The following is a 6,370-nucleotide window of genomic DNA, read 5'->3' as shown; positions in this document are numbered from 1 at the left end:
GTGGAGTTTCGGAATTTTTGAGTTTTGGAGTTTTGGAGTTTCGGAGTTCCGGAGTTTCGGAGTTTCGGAATTTTTGAGTTTTGGAGTTTCGGAGTTTTGGAGTTTTGCAGTTTTGGAGTTTTGGAGTTTCGAATTTTCAGAGTTTCTGATTTTTGGAGTTTTGGAGTTTCGGAGATTTGGAGTTTCGGCGTTTTAAAGATTCGGGGTCTTGGAGTTTCGGAATTTTGTAGTTTTGTAGTTTTGGAGTGTCGGAGTTTTGGAGTGTTGGAGTTTTGGAGTTTTAGAGTTTCGGAGTTTCGGAGTTCTGGAGTTTCAGAGTTTTGGAGGTTCAGGGTTGTGGAGTTTCGGAATTTTTGAGTTTTGGAGTTTCGGATTTTTGGAGTTTTGGAGTTTCGGAGATTTGGAGTTTCGGCGTTTTGGAGATTCGGGGTCTTGGAGTTTCGGAATTTTGTAGTTTTGTAGTTTTGGAGTGTCGGAGTTTCGGAGTGTTGGAGTTTTGGAGTTTCAGAGTTTTTTGATATTTGAAGTTTTGGAGTTCTGGAGTATCGGAGTTTTGGAGTTTCGGAGTTTGGGAGCTTTGGATTTTCGGAGTTTTGGAGATTCGGGGTTGTGGAGTTTCGGAAATTTGGAGTTCTGGAGTTTTGGAGCTTTGGAGCTTTGGAGCTTTGGAGTTTTGGATTTTTGCACTTTTGGAGTTTTGGAGTTTAGGAGTTTTGGATTTTTGGAGTTTTGGAGGTATGGATTTTTGGATATTCAGGGTTTTGTTGTTCCAGAATTTTGGAGTTTTGGAGTTTTGGAGTTTCGGAGTTTTGGAGTTTCGGAGTTTTGGAGAGTCAGGGTTGTGGAGTTTCGGAATTTTTGAGTTTTGGAGTTTTGGAGTTTCGGAGTTCCGGAGTTTCGGAGTTTCGGAATTTTGGAGTTTTGCAGTCTCGGGAGTTTTGGAGTTCTGGAGTTTCGGAGTTTTGGAGGTTCAGGGTTGTGTAGTTTCGGAATTTTTGAGTTTTGGAGTTGCGGAGTTTTGGAGTTTTGCAGTTTTGGAGTTTTGGAGTTTCGAAGTTTCGGAGTTTTGGAGAGTCAGGGTTGTGGAGTTTCGGAATTTTTGAGTTTTGGAGTTTTGGAGTTTCGGAGTTCCGGAGTTTCGGAGTTTCGGAGTTTTGGAGTTTTGCAGTATCGGTGTTTGGAATATTGGAGTTTCGGAGTTTCGGAGTTTTGGAGTTTCAGAGTTTTCAAGGTTCAGGGTTGTGGAGTTTCGGAATTTTTGAGTTTGGGAGTTTCGGAGTTTTGGAGTTTTGGAGTTTTAGAGTTTCGAATTTTCAGAGTTTCGGATTTTTGGAGTTTTGGCGTTTTGGAGATTCGGGGTCCTGGAGTTTCGGAATTTTGTAGTTTTGTAGTTTTGCAGTTTTGGAGTGTCGGAGTTTCGGAGTGTTTGAGTTTTAGAGTTTTAGAGTTTTGGAGTTTTGGAGTTCTAAATTTGTCGGAGTTTCGGAGTTTTGGAGTTTTGGAGTATCGAATTTTCAGAGTTTCGGATTTTTGGAGTTTTGGAGTTTCGGAGATTTGGAATTTCGGCGTTTTGGAGATTCGGAGTCTTGGAGTTTCGGAATTTTGTAGTTTTGGAGTTTTGGAGTGTCGGAGTTTCGGAGTGTTGGAGTTTTGGAGTTTTGGAGTTTTAGAGTTTTAGAGTTTTGCAGTTTGAAATTTTTGAGTGTCGGATTTTTGGATTTTTGGAGTTTTGGAGTTTTTGAGTTTTGGAGTTTTGGATTTTTGCACTTTTGGAGTTTTGGAGTTTAGGAGTTTTGGATTTTTGGAGTTTTGGAGGTATGGATTTTTGGATATTCAGGGTTTTGTTGTTCCAGAATTTTGGAGTTTTGGAGTTTCGGAGTTTTGGAGTTTCGGAGTTTTGGAGAGTCAGGGTTGTGGAGTTTCGGAATTTTTGAGTTTTGGAGTTTTGGAGTTTCGGAGTTCCGGAGTTTCGGAGTATCGGAATTTTTGAGTTTTGGAGTTTCGGAGTTTTGGAGTTTTGCAGTTTTGGAGTTTTGGAGTTTCGAATTTTCAGAGTTTCTGATTTTTGGAGTTTTGGAGTTTCGGAGATTTGGAGTTTCGGCGTTTTAAAGATTCGGGGTCTTGGAGTTTCGGAATTTTGTAGTTTTGTAGTTTTGGAGTGTCGGAGTTTTGGAGTGTTGGAGTTTTGGAGTTTTAGAGTTTCGGAGTTTCGGAGTTCTGGAGTTTCAGAGTTTTGGAGGTTCAGGGTTGTGGAGTTTCGGAATTTTTGAGTTTTGGAGTTTCGGATTTTTGGAGTTTTGGAGTTTCGGAGATTTGGAGTTTCGGCGTTTTGGAGATTCGGGGTCTTGGAGTTTCGGAATTTTGTAGTTTTGTAGTTTTGGAGTGTCGGAGTTTCGGAGTGTTGGAGTTTTGGAGTTTCAGAGTTTTTTGATATTTGAAGTTTTGGAGTTCTGGAGTATCGGAGTTTTGGAGTTTCGGAGTTTGGGAGCTTTGGATTTTCGGAGTTTTGGAGATTCGGGGTTGTGGAGTTTCGGAAATTTGGAGTTCTGGAGTTTTGGAGCTTTGGAGCTTTGGAGCTTTGGAGTTTTGGATTTTTGCACTTTTGGAGTTTTGGAGTTTTTAAGTTTTCGATTTTCGGAGTTCTCGATTTTTGGAGTTTTGGATTTTTGGAGCATTGGAGTTTTGGTGTTTTGGATTTTTGGAGTTTTGGAGTTTTGGAGTTTTCGAGTTTCGGATTTTTGGAGTTTTGGACTTTCGAAGTTTCGGATTATTGGAATTTTGGAGTTTTAGAGCTTTGGAGTTTTGGAGTTTTAGAGTTCTGGATTATCGGAGTTTCGGAGTTTTGGAGTTTCGGAATTTTGGAGTTTTGGAGTATCGAATTTTCAGAGTTTCGGATTTTTGGAGTTTCGGAGATTTGGAATTTCGGCGTTTTGGAGATTCGGGGTCTTGGAGTTTCGGAATTTTGTAGTTTTGTAGTTTTGGAGTTTTGGAGTGTCGGAGTTTCGGAGTGTTGGAGTTTTGAAGTTTTAGAGTTTTAGAGTTTTGGAGTTTGAAATTTTTGAGTTTCGGGTTTTTGGAGTTTGGAGTTTTTAAGTTTTGGATTTTTGAGTTTTGGATTTTTGGAGTTTTCGAGTTTTTGAGTTTTGGAGTTTTGGATTTTTGCACTTTTGGAGTTTTGGAGTTTCGGAGTTTCGGAGATTTGGATTTTTGGAGTTTTGGAGGTATGGATTTTTGGATATTCAGGGTTTTGTTCCAGAATTTTGTAGTTTTGGAGTTTTGGAATGTTGGAGTTTCGGAGTTTCGAATTAATGGAGTTTTCGAGTTTTAGAATTTTTGATTTTTGCAGGTATGGATTTTTGGAGTTTCGGAGTTGTGGAGATTCGGGGTTGTGGAGTTTTGGAGTTTTGGAGGTTCGGAGTTTTGGAGTTTTGGAGTTTTGGAGTTTCGGAGTTTTGAAGTTTCGGAGTTTTGGAGAGTCAGGGTTGTGGAGTTTCGGAATTTTTGAGTTTTGGAGTTTTGGAGTTCCGGAGTTCCGGAGTTTCGGAGTTTCGGAGTTTTTGAGTTTTTGAGTTTTGGATTTTTGCACTTTTGGAGTTTTGGAGTTATGGAGGTTTGGAGTTTTGGTGTTTTGGAGTTTCGGAGTTTTGGAGTTTCAGAGTTTTCGAGGTTCAGGGTTGTGGAGTTTCGGAATTTTTGAGTTTGGGAGTTTCGGAGTTTCGGAGTTTCGGAGTTTTGGAGTTTTGGAGTTTTGGAGTTTTAGAGTTTCGAATTTCCAGAGTTTCGGATTTTTGGAGTTTTGGAGTTTTGGAGATTTGGAGTTTTGGCGTTTTGGAGATTCGGGGTCTTGGATTTTCGGAATTTTGTAGTTTTGTAGTTTTGGAGTGTCGGAGTTTCGGAGTGTTGGAGTTTTGGAGTTTTAGAGTTTTGGAGTTCTAAATTATCGGAGTTTCGGAGTTTTGGTGTTTTGGAGTATCGAATTTTCAGAGTTTCGGATTTTTGGTGTTTTGGAGTTTCGGAGATTTGGAATTTCGCGTTTTGGAGATTCGGGGTCTTGGAGTTTCGGAATTTTGTACTTTTGTAGTTTTGGAGTTTTGGTGTGCCGGAGTTTCGGAGTGTTGGAGTTTTGGAGTTTCAGAGTTTTAGAGTTTTGGAGTTTGAAATTTTTGAGTTTCGTATTTTTGGAGTTTGGAGTTTTTAAGTTTTGGATTTTTGAGTTTTGGATTTTTGGAGTTTTGGAGTTTTTGAGTTTTGGAGTTTTGGATTTTTGCACTTTTGGAGTTTTGGAGTTTCGGAGTTTCGGAGTTTTGGATTTTTGGAGTTTTGGAGGTATGGATTTTTGGATATTCAGGGTTTTGTTGTTCCAGAATTTTGTAGTTTTCGAGTTTTGGAGAGTCGGAGTTTCGGAGTTTCGAATTAATGGAGTTTTCGAGTTTTAGAATTTTTGATTTTTGGAGGTATGGATTTTTGGTGTTTCGGAGTTGTGGAGATTCGGGGTTGTGAAGTTTTGGAGTTTTGGAGGTTCGGAGTTTTGGAGTTTTGGAGTGTTGGAGTTTCGGAGTTTTGAAGTTTCGGAGTTTTGGAGTGTCAGGGTTGTGGAGTTTCGGAATTTTTGAGTTTTGGAGTTTTGGAGTTTCGGAGTTCCGGAGTTTCGGAGTTTTGGAGTTTTGCAGTATCGGAGTTTTGGAGTTTTGGAGTTTCGGAGCTTCGGAGTTTCGGAGTTTTGGAGTTTTGCAGTCTCGGGAGCTTTGGAGTTCTGGAGTTTCGGAGTTTCGGAGTTTTGGAGGTTCAGGGTTGTGGAGTTTCGGAATTTTTGAGTTTTGGAGTTTCGAATTTTCAGAGTTTCGGATTTTTGGAGTTTTGGAGTTTCGGAGATTTGGAGTTTCGGCGTTTTGGAGATTCGGGGTCTAGGAGTTTTGGAATTTTGTAGTTTTGTAGTTTTGGAGTGTCGGAGTTTCGGAGTGTTGGAGTTTTCGAGTTTTAGAGTTTTGGAGTTTTAGAGTTTTAGCGTTTTGGAGTTTTGGATTTTTGAGTTTTGGATTTTTGGATTTTTTGAGTTTTTGAGTTTTTGAGTTTTGGAGTTTTGGATTTTTGCACTTTTGGAGTTTTGGAGTTTTGGATTTTTGGAGTTTTGGAGGTATGGATTTTTGGATATTCAGGGTTTTGTTGTTCCAGAATTTTGGAGTTTTGGAGTTTTGGAGTTCCGGAGTTTTGAAGTTTCGGAGTTTTGGAGAGTCAGGGTTGTGGAGTTTCGGAATTTTTGAGTTTTGGAGTTTTGGAGTTTCGGAGTTCCAGAGTTTCGGAGTTTCGGAGTTTTTGGAGTTTTGCAGTCTCGGGAGTTTTGGAGGTTTGGAGTTTCGGAGTTTCGGAGTTTTGGAGGTTCAGGGTTGTGGAGTTTCGGAATTTTTGAGTTTTGGAGTTTCGGAGTTTTAGAGTTTTGCTGTTTTGGAGTTTTGGAGTTTCGAATTTTCAGTTTCGGATTTTTGGAGTTTTGGAGTTTCGATTTGGAGTTGCGGCGTTTTAAAGATTCGGGGTCTTGGAGTTTCGGAATTTTGTAGTTTTGTAGTTTTGGAGTGTCGGAGTTTCGGAGTGTTGGAGTTTTGGAGTTTTGGAGTTTTAGAGTTTCGGAGTTTTGGAGTTTTGCAGTATCGGAGTTTTGGAGTTTTGGAGTTTCGGAGCTTCGGAGTTTCGGAGTTTTGGAGTTTTGCAGTCTCGGGAGTTTTGGAGTTCTGGAGTTTCGGAGTTTCGGAGTTTTGGAGGTTCAGGGTTGTGGAGTTTCGGAATTTTTGAGTTTTGGAGTTTCGGAGATTTGGAGTTTCGGCGTTTTGGAGATTCGGGGTCTAGGAGTTTTGGAATTTTGTAGTTTTGTAGTTTTGGAGTGTCGGAGTTTCGGAGTGTTGGAGTTTTGGAGTTTTAGAGTTTTGGAGTTTTAGAGTTTTAGCGTTTTGGAGTTTGAAATTTTTGAGTTTCGGATTTTTGGAGTTTGGAGTTTTTAAGTTTTGGATTTTTGAGTTTTGGATTTTTGGATTTTTTGAGTTTTTGAGTTTTTGAGTTTTGGAGTTTTGGATTTTTGCACTTTTGGAGTTTTGGAGTTTTGGAGTTTTGGATTTTTGGAGTTTTGGAGGCATGGATTTTTGTATATTCAGGGTTTTGTTGTTCCAGAATTTTGGAGTTTTGGAGTTTTGGAGTTTCGGAGTTTTGAAGTTTCGGAGTTTTGGAGAGTCAGGGTTGTGGAGTTTCGGAATTTTTGAGTTTTGGAGTTTTGGAGTTTCGGAGTTCCGGAGTTGCGGAGTTTCGGAGTTTTTGGAGTTTTGCAGTCTCGGGAGTTTTGGAGGTTTGGAGTTTCGGAGTTTCGGAGTTTTGGAGGTTCAGG

This window comes from Amblyomma mixtum, chromosome 1, assembly GCF_055824585.1.
Source record: "Amblyomma mixtum isolate Tamu chromosome 1, ASM5582458v1, whole genome shotgun sequence".
Classification (NCBI taxonomy): domain Eukaryota; kingdom Metazoa; phylum Arthropoda; class Arachnida; order Ixodida; family Ixodidae; genus Amblyomma; species Amblyomma mixtum.
The sequence above is the reverse complement of the archived record's forward strand: the minus strand, read 5'-3'. Positions refer to the sequence as shown.